Raw genomic sequence first — 14852 nt, forward strand, 5'->3', positions numbered from 1 at the left:
GAAGAGGAAGCTCCCTCAGTTGTGGGGCTTGCTGACTTGGAAATTAAATAGGGCTGCCGGGGCTCAGAGATATCAGGTCCCCGAGAACCCATGGCAACCTTAAAAGTGGGGGACCAAAACATTGACTTCATGGTGGATACAGGAGCAGAACTGTCGGTAGTAACAAAACCTGTGGCACCACTATCCAAAAAGACTACCGCTGTAACTGGGGTATTGGGAGAAGAGATGATTAAATCATTTTGCCAGCCCATAGAATGTCAGATGGGGGAGCACCAAGTGATTCATGAGTTCATCTACATTCCTGAGTGCCCAGTACCCCTGTTGGGAAGAGACTTGCTCTCCAAACTAGGAGCACAAGTGACTTTCTCCCCTGAGAAGAGGCCCACCTTCCGGATGCACACTATGGCTTATTTGCTCTCTCTCTCTCAATACCACCCTAAGAAGAGTGGAGGTTGCATGAGCCTCTGAAGGAAGAACCGGGTGGGCTGGAAGAGCACAAGAGCAAGCTAATTCAATTATTCCCTGAGGTCTGGGCAGAAGACAACCCCACCCCCCACCAGGCTGGCTAAACATCAAGCTCCAGTGATAATAAAACTCAAATCAGGCACCATCCCGGTTAGAAAGCTCCAGTACCCGCTACCGAAAGAGGCCTGGGCCGCCATACTGCCCCGCATCAATAGGTTGAAACAAGCGGACATTCTAGTAGAGTGTCAGTCGGCTTCGAATACGCGGATCCTGTCGGTTAAAAAGGAAGGACAGTACTATAGGCCTGTACAGGATCTCAGGCTATTCAACCAGGCTACTGTGACTTTACACCCCACTGTTCCAAACCCCTATACCTTACTTAGCCTCCTCTCACCAAGGACTAAAGTTTATACTCGCCTAGATCTCAAGGATGCCTTCTTCTGCATACGCCTCGCCCCAGCATCACAGCCCATCTTTGCCTTTGGCTGGGAAGATCCAGTCGGGGGCACCAAGCAACAGCTCATCTGGATTCCCCCACAAGAACGCCCCAGCCATCTTTGGGGAAGCCTTGGCTTCTGACCTGAACTCATCCCATCCAGAAGAGTATGGATGTTGGCTCCTACAATATAGGGATGACCTGCTGCTGGCCGCCAAGACCAAGGAAAAATGCTGGGAAGGGACAAAAGCACTGCTCCAGCTGCGGATGGAAGCAGGTTACCAGGTGTCAAAGAAGAAGGCCCAGATCTGCAAGGAGGAGGTAAGGTAGCTGGGGTTTGTTTTAAAGAAGAACACAAGGTTCCAGACCCTAGTTGGGTCCTATATACTGATGGCACTAGCCTGATAAAACAAGGACAGCGGCTGTCAGGTTAGCCAAAGCGGAAGGGGCCATCAAGACTGAAAAGGGATGGTGGGAATTGCTAAGTGGCAAATTATTGGTACCGGAGGAGCTGGCACACAATCTGGTAAGCCAAACACACCAAGCGACCCACCTAGGCATGCTGCCTGCTCACAGGTTAATGCTGCCTCTCAGGTATTCAGACAAAAACTTCTGGGTATTCAGCTGAAAGGCACGCTGCCCTTTGAACACCTGGGAGTGGACTTCACTGAAATGAAACCTCACCGACACTACTGTTACCTGCTGGTCATGGTATGTACGTTCTCGGGCTGGGTAGAAGCTTTTCATACCTGGACTGAAAGAGCATCAGAAGTAGCCCGGTGCCTGCTTAGGGAAATAGTTCCCAGATTTGGACTTCCTACCAGCATTGGTTCAGACAATGACCCGGCTTTTACAACAAGTAAGCAAAACTTAAAACATCAAATGGAAACTGCACGCTGCATATAGGCCCAGAGTTCTGAGATGGTGGAATGAACCAACCAGACATTAAAGAGACTCTCCAAGTGGATCATAGAGACTGACTGCTCCGGGGTGGACTTGTTTCTGACGGCTCTGCTGAGACTCAGGATGACCCCACAGTACCAAGGCTATTCTCCATACGGAATTGTGTATGGGAGGCCCCCTCCCATAATAAAACAGGTGTCAACAAATTTGCCTCAGGTAAGAGGGAATAGGATTTCACAGCAGATGGAACTGGGTAAGGTAATAAACCGGGTAACTAAGTTTGTACAAGAAAAGGTGCCATTCCCCTTTGGGGAACAGATTCATGAGTTTACGCTTGGTGACCAAGTATGGGTCAAAGATTGGAAACATGATTTGCTAGCCCCTTGGTGAAAGGGCCTTTATGTTTATTCTAACTACCCCTACTGCAGTTAAAGTTGCAGATATTGTGCCTTGGATCCATCATACGAGGGTGAAGAGAACATAACTACTCAGACCCAAAAAACGCTGAGTGGACTGCACAGAGGGACCCCGCTGACCCTCGGGAGACTAAGACCATCCTTAAGAAGAAGGAAAAGAAGATCCTGGACGAGCCCCTTCAGGATGAAGCCACACAATCAACTCCTGCTGCTTGGCCTCATCAACGTGATTTTGAATTTGACTTCTGTTTCAACTCAGGACAATGTTTTCATCTCATGGGCACATTCCTACGCAGACTTCCACACTTCCAACTGCTGGATATGTAGGGCTATGCCTCTGTCAGTGATGGATGGACTTCCTTGGTGGGTGTCACCACTCTGCCAAGGAGATTTTAAACCACTCTGCTCTTTTCTGGGATGACAAAAAGAGACTTTCCTCTCTCTTGTCAATCATAACCTCTCCTTGCTCTCTTGGTGTAAGACCTACAGTCAATAGACTCGGGTCATGGGGTTACATTTGATATAAATGCCAGTGTAACAAAAGCCTAACCTACTTGTTGTAAATCTACCCCAGTAGCCCAGGTAAATCTACCTTATTTACATGCTAGGTGGACAAGATCCGTGTTTCAATGGTATGAGTATATTGCTGCCTTATTCGTACCCTCTATAGGGACAACAGATATTATGATTAAAGTAGAGGCCTTGACTAATTTCACAAAACAGGCCCTCCTAGATAGAACAAAAGCCATCCAAGCCTTAAATGAAGAGCAAATCCAAATGAGAAAAGCGATAATTCATAATAGAATGGCTTTGGACATATTCACAGCTGCTCAAGGAGGGACCTGTGCTATAATTGTTTGAATGTTGTGTATACATCCCTGACTTATCTGGCAATGTATCAACTGCTTTAGATGACCAGTTTGGCTTTAGAAAAACCAGGTAAAAGCAATGTCAAATGAAAACATTCCTTTTTGGACTTTGATCCTATCTTGGGTGAAGGGCGATTGGTGGAAAACTATATTTACCACTGTTATAGTTGTCTTGATAGTTCTGCTTTGTGGACCCTGAATTTTACAATGTATTATGAACTCTGTAACCGGAAGGTTGATGTCATTCTCTCAAATTGGTGGTCAGAGAGCCAGGGTGCAATATATCCCTATGAATGATGCTCATAATATGAGTTAAGAGCATCAAGAGCGGGGTGGGGGGGATGAAGAAGGAATTCATAGGGCTTGGACTCCATCTTAGGCCTGTTCATGCTGATCATGCTCGGCCACCTTTCCAATGGACTCTGAACTCTGTGTTTGGTGCCTATGAAAACAACAACAGAAGGAAGGATAAGACCCCTCCAGACAGGGGAAGCTTGAAGATTGTATGTAGGTTACTCATCGCCTAAGAGAAAACATACACTTATCACCCCTTCCTCCAGACAGGCCATAAATTTTTCTGTATGTATCAGAGTGTAACCTCGGGTTTATTGATTATTGGCTAATTGTTTGACTGTTTGAGCACATGAGCACATAGCACGTGAATGATGGGGTTATTGGGATTGTATTTTCCTTGGTTTATGTAAGTCTCAAGGAATTTGGAGTGGTGGGTTCAGACACGTACACATGGGGTACAAAAGATTTTCACAAATGCTGGTCAGGGTCCTTGGCTAAGAGGAGACTCTGCCTTGGGCCCGCCGGTGTAATAAACTGCACTCCACTATCTGCATTGTCCTTCTGAGTGAGTTTGTTTCCCAGAACGTGTGGCTACAACAGATTCACTCCTCTTTTCCTTTCATTACACTGTGGGGTCATTCCCCATCTATTCTTCTCTTTTAGGGATCACCATAGTAAGGATTTGTCTCCAAATACCTTCTATAAGCATCAGGGCTTTGGGTTGAATGAGTTGGGCTTTTCTTGTTCAGTTGAGTCAAACTTCATTTCTGCCTGTCACCATGCAGTCCTTTGGGTTTAGCTCTTCAGATTTAAGGATGCATGAAAAGTAAGGCTATTTACTTTCAATGTGACTTGCTTCTAAGTTTTTCTTGGTTTCTCTCTCTGTCTCTCCAATGTGCTGTGAATGAAGAACCAAGTTATAAATGTGTTATACACAGTGCATACTGAAGGCATCTATTTTTAGGGTATAATTTTTCCTCTTCATGGTAACATTATAATCTAAACATACAGAGAACAAACAAGGAGACTATATGAGGTAGATCAAGACTTCTTTATTCAGGAAAGAACTGAACTTCTCATCTGGAAGTATGGTGGCCATTTATATGGTCAGAATTAAAAATAATAATAAATTTATGAATTAGAGGATATAATTTTGATTATTTAAAAGAAATATTTGAATAAATGTTCACAATTAATTATTTTTATTGTGACACAGTATAAAATTGGTAACATAAAAATAACCATTTTAACCATTTTCTAGTGTACAATTAGCATTATTATTAAAATACTTTCACAGTATTTTTCACAGTGAAAGTAAAATACTTTCACATTCCCAGAACTTTTTCTTCACTTATAAAAAGAAACTTTGTACTCAGTTCTTGTACTTAGTAAATGATAATATCTTATATTCCTATCCCCTCCGGCCCTGGCAACCATCCTTCTACTTTTCCCTCTGAATTTTCCCATTCAGTCACCTCATATAAGTGTAATTTACAGTGTTTGTTCCTCTGTATCTGAAGGAGGAAACAGACAGAACAGGCTCCATCATGAAAGCAGAACTCCATCTTGGGCTGGACTGTGGACTTTGGGGTATATGCCCAGTATCTATGGAAACGACATATCAACTGGAAAACCAAGCTTCCTGGATGGAACAGCCCGGCTGGTACCTAGACTCTCTGTTGCCTAAAAGAACACCCTAATTATCTGTGTAACTGAATAGAATCATAAATTCTATTATGCTTATTGGGGTATGGCCACAGGCCTATTGATAATTGTCTGCTGTTAACTACCTAGGCTTAAGGCATATGAATAGGGGTTAACTTTGATTGTATCTTTCTTTTCCTTTGTTCAGACTAGTTTTAGGGAATTTGGGGAGGTGGATTTGGACACATACACTTAAGGTATATAAGGTTTTCAGAAAAACTGGTCAGGGTCCTTGGCTAAGAGGAGACTCTGCCTTGGGCCCACCGGTGTAATAAACTGCCCTCCACTATCTGCATTGTCCTTCTGAGTGACTTTGTTTCCCAGAACGCATGGCTACAACATTTGGTGCATGGGCCGGGAAACTCCTCACTTTAAGAAGACAAGTCCCATTTGGGACTACTCTGAGGCCTTGTAGCTCGAATCTTCTAGAGGGGGGAAGGCACCTCGCCCTTCTGGAAGGATTCTGCTTCTCAATGCCCGGACCTTTCATGTTAGCAGGTAGTGGGCGGCAGCAGGGGAACTGAGTGCTCAGGTGAGGAGGAACCCACACAGTAGGGTGGAAGAGGGGGCCTGATCACCTCCCTGGGAAGGATTAGAAGGGGCACAGACCCACAGGAGCCTGGAATAGGCAGGTGGCAATGATTGCTTGGTACACAGATTGACGAGTGTGTTAGGGCTTAGAAAGGAAATTTGTGAAGGTCATTTAGGAGATGGTGTCCACGCTGTCTTGGGGAAAATTATTACCAAGAAATTGCCAGGGGATTTTTAGGAGAAGAAACTTGGTTTTTGTGTGCTCGTATTCTGCCCTCCCCAAGGAGGTGTCCCATCTGCTATGAAATTCTTGACCCCCTCGCAATTGTCAGGCTAGAAGGTGGGGGATACATAAATGAGTACGAATTGGCTTTTCCGGAGACAGCCTGGGACGTGGGATATTTAACCCATCTGTATTTTCATGTGTACCTGATCAAGCCCATCAAGACAAAATGGACTTTAAAAGTTAAGGGAGAAACAGTCTTGGACCACGTGCTGTTCTGGTTTGGCTGTGCTGACCAGTAGGTGAAGACACCGATCCCCCTTCTCCCTCTGGGATCTGGCAGGAAAGGCTCTTCTCACCCCAACTGAGAAGGAGGCAGAATGGCAATTTAAGTGTCATTGAGTGGAAATATCAGAAGAACATAGGCTACTGAGAACTTCGTAGACAGAACGAAAAGGAAAAGTAGAAGAAGGTCCGAGAAGGTAAGGAAGATGGGAGGAAGTGAATCTAAGGCAACTGTATTGGAGGGCATGATTAAAAATTTTAAGAAGGGATTAGGAGGAGACTATGGGTTGAAGATGAAGCCTAACCACCTCCACATACTCTGTGAGGTCGAATGGCCCCCTATGGGAGTAGGATGGCCATCAGAGAACACCATGAATTTAAAAATAGTGGAAGCAAATAAAATAAAATAAAGTAAAAATAGTGGACGCAGTCTATACAGTAGTCACAGGAAAGCCAGGACACATGAATCAATATCCATATATTGACTCATGTCTAGGGTTAGCTCAAGACCCTCCTACTTGGACAAGGTTCTGTATCCAGAAGGGAAAGGGAAAAATATTAATGGCACAAAAATTGAGTGATGATAAAAAAGGAAATTCTACAGGATTTGGACGGGGATGCCCTGACCCCTCCCCCATACTGGATAATGACGCGCCTGCCTCCCAGTGCTCCACCAGGACCGGAGGCCGCCTTAATGCCCAATCCAGGGCCAGGTGAAGTTCCTGCAGCAGCCACTGCTCTTCCACCAGCTCTCCCGGAGTTCATAGAGCCGCAGTTTCGGCAGGCTCCAATCCCAGCAATGGAGACCTCTGGTCAATGTCCCCAGAATTCCACCTCAGCTGGACCTCCTAGATTGTATCTATCTCTCCCGGACAAAATCTCAGAACTACACTGCCTGATAACAGGTCAATGTTGCCTCTCAGCGCAGACAGAAACACCCAAGGATTCAGGTAAAAGGCACGCTACCCTTTGAACACCTGGAAGTGGACTTCGCTGAAATGTAACCTTACCGAGACTACCATTACCTGCTGGTCATAATACATACGTTCTTGGGATGGGTAGAAGCTTTTCCTACCCAGACCGAAAGAGCATCAAAACTGGCCTGGTGCCTGCTTAGGGAGATAGTTTCCAGATTTGGATTTCCTACCAGCATTGGATCGGACAATGGCCTAGCTTTTGTAGCTGATTTAGTATAACAAGTAAGCAAAAATTTAAACATCAAGTCGAAATTGTATACAACATATAGACCCCAGAGTTCTGAGATGGTGGAAGGAACCAACAGGACACTTAAATATACACTCTCCAAGTGGATCTTAGAGACTGTTCCTGGGTGGACTTGTTTCCAACGACTCTGCTCAGACTCAGGATGACCCCATGGTCCCATGGCTCTTCTCCATACAAAATTGTGTATGGGAGGCCCCCTCTCATAATAAAACAGGTGTCAACAAATTTGCCTCGAGTAAGGGGAGAAGAGATTTCACAGCAGATGGAACAGCTTGGTAAGGTAATAAATCAGGTAACTAAGTTTATACAAGAAAGGGTGCCATTCCCCCTTGGGGAACAGATTCACGAATTTGTGCCTGGGGATCAGGTGTGGTCAAAGACTGGAAACACGACTCCTTGGCCCCACATTGGAAGGGTCCATATACTGTTCTAACCAGCCCTACTGTAGTTAAAGTTGCAGGTGTCACTCCCTGGATCCACCACATGAGGGTGAAGAGAGCATACCACGCAGACCTGGAGGATGCCGAGTGGACTATACAAAAGGACCCCACTGATCCCTGTGAAACCAAGATCATCTTAAAGAAGAAAAAGAGATGAAGCTGTGCAATCAACTGCTGCTACAAGGACTTGCTGGTATCATCTTGAGACTAACCATAGTTTCAGTACAAAGAGGGACCTGTGCTATAATTAAAGTTGAATGTTGTGTATATATTCCTGATTTATCTGGCTATATATCAGCACCCTCAGTTCAGTTCAGTTCAGTTGCTCAGTCGTGTCAGACTCTTTGCGACCCCATAAATCGCAGGACGCCAGGCCTCCCTGTCCATCACCAACTCCCGGAGTTCACTCAGACTCACATCCATCGAGTCAGTGATGCCATCCAGCCATCTCATCCTCTGTCGTCCCCTTCTCCTCCTGCCCCCAATCCCTCCCAGCATCAGTCTTTTCCAATGAGTCAACTCTTCGCATGAGGTGGCCAAAGTACTGGAGTTTCAGCTTTAGCATCATTCCTTCCAAAGAAATCCCAGGGCTGATCTCCTTCAGAATGGACTGGTTGGATCTCCTTGCAGTCCAAGGGACTCTCAAGAGTCTTCTCCAACACCACAGTTCAAAAGCATCAATTCTTCGGCGTTCAGCCTTCTTCACAGTCCAACTCTCACATCCACACAGCACTCTAGATGACATGAAAGGTCAGGTAAAAGTTATGTCTGATGATAATCTTCCTTTTTGGACTTTGGTCCTATCTTGGGTAAAGGGTGATTGGTGGAAAACTATATTTACCATTGTTATAGTTGCCTTGATAGTTCTGCTTTGTGGACCCTTTATTTTACAATGTATTATGAACTTTGTAACCCAAAGGTTGATGTTGTTCTCTCAAATTAGAGGTCGGAGAGTCAGGGTGCAATATATCCCTAAGAATGATGCTCATACTATGAGTTAAGAGCATCAAGAGGTGGGGAATGAAGGAGGAAACAGACAGAACAGCTTCCATCTTGAAAGCAGGACTCCATCTTGGGCCGGACTGTGGACTTTGAGCTATGTGCCCAATATCTATGGAAACGACATACCAATCGGAAAACCAGGCCCCTGGATGGAAGAGCCCCAGGGCTCGTACCTAGACTCTCTGTTGCCTAAAAGAATACCCTGATTATCTGTGTAACCGAATAGAATCATAAATTCTACTATGCTTATTGGGGTATGACCACAGGCCTATTGATAATTGTCTGCTGTTAACTACCTAGGCTTAAGACATATGAATACGGGTTAACTTTGATTGTATCTTTCTTTTCCTTTGTTCAGACTAGTTTCAGGGAATTTGGGGAGGTGGATTTGGACACGTACACTTAGGGTATATAAGGTTTTCAGAAAAACTGGTCAGGGTCCTTGGCTAAGAGGAGACTCTGCCTTGGGCCTGCCTGTGTAATAAACTGCCCTCCACTATTTGCATTGTCCTTCTGAGTGAGTTTGTTTCCCAGAACGCATGGCTACACAATATCATAATATTTTCACAGTTTATCCATGTTGTATCATGTATCAGAACTTCACTTCTTTTTATAGCTAAATAAATTCCATTGTGCATATACTACATTTAAAAAAAATTAACTAGAAAATAATTAGTTTATATATAGTGAAGGTTTCTGCCATACATCACCATGAATCAGCCATAGGCATACACATGTCCCCTCCCTTCTAAACCTCCCTCCTACCTCTCTCCCCATCCCACCTCTCTAGGTTGCCACAGAGCACTGGCTTTATGTTCCCTGCATCATACAGCAGATTCCCACAGGTTATCTACTTTACATTTGGTTTCACAGCTATTTGTAAGACCTCCCCAGATGGCCATTTTGCTTTTTTGCATTTATTTTCCACGGGGATGTTCTTGATCCCTGTCTCCTGTATAATGTCACAAACTTCCATCCATTCATCAGGCACTCTGTCTATCAGATCTAGTCCCTTAAATCTATTTCTCACCTCCACTGTATAATCATAAGAAATTTGATTTAGGTCATACCTGAGGGTCTAGTGGTTTTCCCTACTTTCTTCTGAATTTGGCAATAAGGAGTTCATGATCTGAGCCACAGTCAGCTCCTGGTCTTGTTTTTGCTGACTGTATAGAGCTTTTCCATCTCTGGCTTCAAAGAATATAATCAATCTGATTTCGGTGTTGACCATCTGGTGATGTCCATGTGTAGAGTCTTCGGTCTGGGGACACAAATAGCTGTGAAAAGATGAGAAATGAAAAGCAAAGGAGAAAAGGAAAGATATAAGCATCTGAATTCAGAGTTCCAAAGAATAGCAAGGAAAGATAAGAAAGCCTTTCTCAGTGATCAATGCAAAGAAATAGAGGAAAACAACAGAATGGGAAAGACTAGAGATCTCTTCAAGAAAATTAGAGTTACCAAGGGAACATTTCATGCAAAGATGGGCTCGATAAAGGACAGAAATGGTATGGACCTAACAGAAACAGAAGATATTAAGAAGAGGTGGCAAGAATACACAGAAGAACTGTACAAAAAAGATCTTCATGACCCAGATAATCACGATGGTGTGATCACTCACCTAGAGCCAGACATCCTGGAATGTGAAGTCAAGTGGGCCTTAGAAAGCAACACTACGAACAAAGCTAATGGAGATGATGGAATTCCAGTTGAGCTATTTCAACCTGAAAGATGATGCTGTGAAAGTGCTGCACTCAATATGCCAGCAAATTTGGAAAACTCAGCAGTGGCCACAGGACTGGAAAAGGTCAGTTTTCATTCCAATCCCAAAGAAAGGCAACACCAAAGAATGCTCAAACTACTGCACAATTGCACTCATCTCACACGCTAGTAAAGTAATGCTCAAAATTCTCCAAGCCAGGCTTCAGCAATACGTGAACCATGAGCTTCCAGATGTTCAAGCTGGTTTTAGAAAAGGCAGAGGAACTAGAGATCAAATTCCCAACATCCGCTGGATCATCAAAAAAGCAAGAAAGTTCCAGAAAAGCATCTATTTCTGCTTCATTGACTATGCCAAAGCCTTCAACTGTGTGGATCACAATAAACTGTGGAAAATTCTGAAAGAGATGGGAATACCAGACCACCTGACCTGCCTCTTGAGAAACCTATATGCAGGTCAGGAAGCAACAGTTAGAAGTGGACATGGAACAACAGACTGGTTCCAAATAGGAAAAGGAGTACGTCAAGGCTGTATATTGTCACCCTGCTTATTTAACTTCTATGCAGAGTACATCATGAGAAATGCTGGGCTGGAAGAACCACAAGCTGGGATCAAGATTGCCGGGAGAAATATCAATAACCTCAGATATGCAGATGACACCACCCTTATGGCAGAAAGTAAAGAGGAACTACAAAGCCTCTTGATGAAAGTGAAAGAGGAGAGTGAAAAAGTTGGCTTAGCTCAACATTCAGAAAACAAAGATCATGGCATCTGGTCCCATCACTTCATGGGAAATAGATGGGGAAACAGTGGAAACAGTGTCAGACTTTATTTTTTGGGGCTCCAAAATCACTGCAGATGGTGATTGCAACCATGAAATTAAAAGACGCTTACTCCGTGGAAGGAAAATTTTGACCAACCTAGATGGCATATTCAAAAGCAGAGACATTACTTGGCCAACAAAGGTCCATTTAGTCAAGGCTATGATTTTTCCAGTGGTCATGTATGGATGTGAGAGTTGCACTGTGAAGAAAGCTGAGCACCAAAGAATTGATTCTTTTGAACTGTGGTGTTGGAGAAGACTCTTGAGAGTCCCTTGGACTGCATGGAGATCCAACTAGTCCATTCTAAAGGAGATCTGTCATGGGTGTTCTTTGGAAGGAATGATGCTGAAGCTGAAAGTCCAGTACTTTGGCCACCTCATGCGAAGAGTTGACTCATTGGCAAAGACTCTGATGCTGGGAGGGATTGGGGGCAGGAGGAGAAGGGGATGACAGAGGATGAGATGACTGGATGGCATCACTGACTCGATGGACGTGAGTTTGAGTGAACTCCAGGAGTTGGTGAGGGACAGGGAGACCTGGCGTGCTGCAATTCATGGGGTCACAAAGAGTCGGACACAACTGAGCAACTGAATTGAACTGAATGTGTATATCCAATACAGATGTCCACTCTCTTAAGTCATTTCACCCTCTCCCTTCCTGCTGTAACCAAAAGTCTGTTCTTTATGTCTGCATCTCCTTTGCTGCTCTGCCAATAGCATCATAAGTACCATCTTCATAGATTCCATATATATGTGTGTTAACACATGATATTTGTCTTTCTCTTAATGACTTACTTCACTTTTTATGATAGGCTCTAGGTTCATCCACCTCATTAGAACTGACTCAAATGTGTTCTTTTTTTATAGCTGAGTAATATTCCATTGTGTATATGTACTAAATCGTCTTTATGCATTCATCTGTCAGTGGACATCTAGGTTGCTTCCGCATCCTAGCTATTCTAAATAATGCTGCAATGAATACTGGGGAACAGGTGTCTTTTTCAGTTGTGATTTCCTGAGGGTCATATACATTTTTAATCCATTAATTTGTTGATGGCTATCTGGGTTGTTTTACCTTTTGGTTCAGTTCAGTTTAGTTCAGTCACTCAGTCATGCCCGACTCTTTGCAACCCCATGAATCACAGCATGCCAGGCCTCCCTGTCCATCACCAACTCCTGGAGTTCACTCAAACTCACGTCCATCGAGTCAGTGATGCCATCCAGCCATCTCATCCTTTGCCATCCCCTTCTCCTTCTGCCCCAAATCCCTCCCAGCATCAGAGTCTTTTCCAATGAGTCAACTCTTCGCATGAGGTGGCCAAAGTATTGGAGTTTCAGCTTTAGTATCAGTCCTTCCAAAGAACACCCAGGACTGATCTCCTTTAGAATGGACTGGTTGAATCTCCTTGCAATCCAAGGGACTCTCAAGAGTCTTCTCCAACACCACAGTTCAAAAGAATCAATTCTTTGGTGCTCAGCTTTCTTCACAGTGCAACTCTCACATCCATACATGACCACTGGAAAAATCATAGCCTTGACTAGACGGACTTTTGTTGGCAAAATTTGGTTACTGTAAATAATACTGATAAAAATATTCACATATAAGTACTTGAGTCTCTACTTTTCTTTTTTTTTTTTTTTTGGTTATACAGTATACTCCAAAGGGGAATTGTTCCTTATGATATTTCTGTTTATTCTTTGTTTTGATGAAACATCAAACTGTTGTACACAATCTGTACCATTTTACATTCCTACTAGTAGTGCACAAGTGTTCATCTTTGCCAAACTCATTACTTTCTGCTTTTGTTTTTCTAGGAACTATCCTAATGGGCATGAAATGGTGTCTCATTATGGTTTTGATTTTGACTTTTCTGATCACTAGAGATGGTGAGCATCTTTTCATGTGCTTGTTGGCTATTTGTATATCATCTCTAGAAAAATGTCTGTTTAGATCATTTGCCAATTTTTGGATTGGGTTGTTTCCTCATTTTTTGAGTTGTAATTCTTTATATATTCTGACTATTGATTCTTCATAGTCATAAGTTTTTATGCCAATCTCGACATATTTTTTTAATGAATTATCTTATTATGTCATTAGATTATTTTATATATGTATATTTGTAGGTTAATTTTGTGTATATATGCATATATATGTATTTACACATAAAATAAACTGATATATGTATATAAATTCAATGGATTTAGTGAGTCTTAAGCTTAGATAATTTCTAACTTAACCAATAGCATCATTTGAACATTTAATTATTTGAATTTTGTTTATACTTCATGAGAATTTCAGAAATTAATTTTAAATTTTTGTTTCATTTTACCATCTTCAATTAGATTGCCTAAAGCAAAAATGCATAAAAAAACATGAAGCTAACTGCTCCTTTCTTGAGTTAACTCTTGGTCATTTCCAACATGTTCCAAAGTGAAAGGTACAGTAATTTGTATTAACTTTAAAGTAAATGGAACTCAATGGACATGGGTTTGGGTGGACTCCAGGAGTTGGTGATGGACAGGGAGGCCTGGTGTGCTGCAGTTCATGCGGTTGCAGAGTCGGACACGACTGAGCTACTGAACTGAACTGACTGAAATGGAACTCAATAGTTAGTCCCTTGGTCTCTGGAAGCAGCCTGCGTGTATTGAAGTGAACCTGCCACTTACTATGTGTGATTTTGGCTTGGTTAACCTCTCTAAAGCTCACCTTCCTCATCTAAATTTGCGATCATAATAGGCTGTTGTTGGGACCAAATGAATAAACCTAGTGAAGTGATGTGTATAGTTCCTAGTCCTTAAGAAGAACCCAGTGGTTTTGGAGGGTGGTTTGATTGGCAAAGGAGTTCACAACCCCCATAAATAATTTCCTAGACTAGTAGATGGAAGGCATAGCTTGTATTTTACTGGCGTGTTGCTAGTTGATCATCAGAACCCTATAGAAGTCAAGAAATCAGTAAGAAATTTCTGTGGTTTAAGACCTCTCATTTGAAAATAAGGCATTGCCAATTCAGGTTCACAGAAATTATGGGATGTTTAAATATTTGTGTTTAACAAATTAACACTTTACATACATACACATAGGCACATATGAACACAATGCTTATTATATATGACTTCACTTGATGATAACTTCAAAAGTCTAAAATCACTGGCAGTGAGACAAAGGACAAGGGTGCTCCTTGAAAGCTCCTCTTCCTTGCAACCACCATCCCATGATGATCCCTGATAGTCATACAAAAATAAAAGATCCTGAGAGGATGGGGAACACATGTATACCTTTGGCAGATTCATTCTGATATATGGCCAAACCAATACAATATTGTAAATAAATAAATTTAAATAAATAAATAAATTTAAATAAATAAATAAATTAAAAAAAAAAAAAGGATCCTGAGAGTTCAAAGCCCAGTGGATTCCACACTTTGATACCCAAAATGGAAAACAGATGAAAGTGGAGCTTCCATGGTTTGGGTAGGATGGTGTTGTTGAGACTGCCTTGCCCACTGGCCTCTCACTAGAA

The 14852-nt window shown here is 42.8% G+C and overlaps 1 pseudogene; it reads left to right on the forward strand.

Annotated features, from left to right (window-relative positions):
* Positions 1-895: 895 nt before the first annotated feature.
* On the forward strand, positions 896-4329 carry LOC133258778 (syncytin-B-like; annotated as a pseudogene).
* Positions 4330-14852: the final 10523 nt, after the last annotated feature.

The sequence above is a fragment of the Bos javanicus genome, chromosome 13 (assembly GCF_032452875.1).
Source record: "Bos javanicus breed banteng chromosome 13, ARS-OSU_banteng_1.0, whole genome shotgun sequence".
Classification (NCBI taxonomy): Eukaryota; Metazoa; Chordata; class Mammalia; order Artiodactyla; family Bovidae; genus Bos; species Bos javanicus.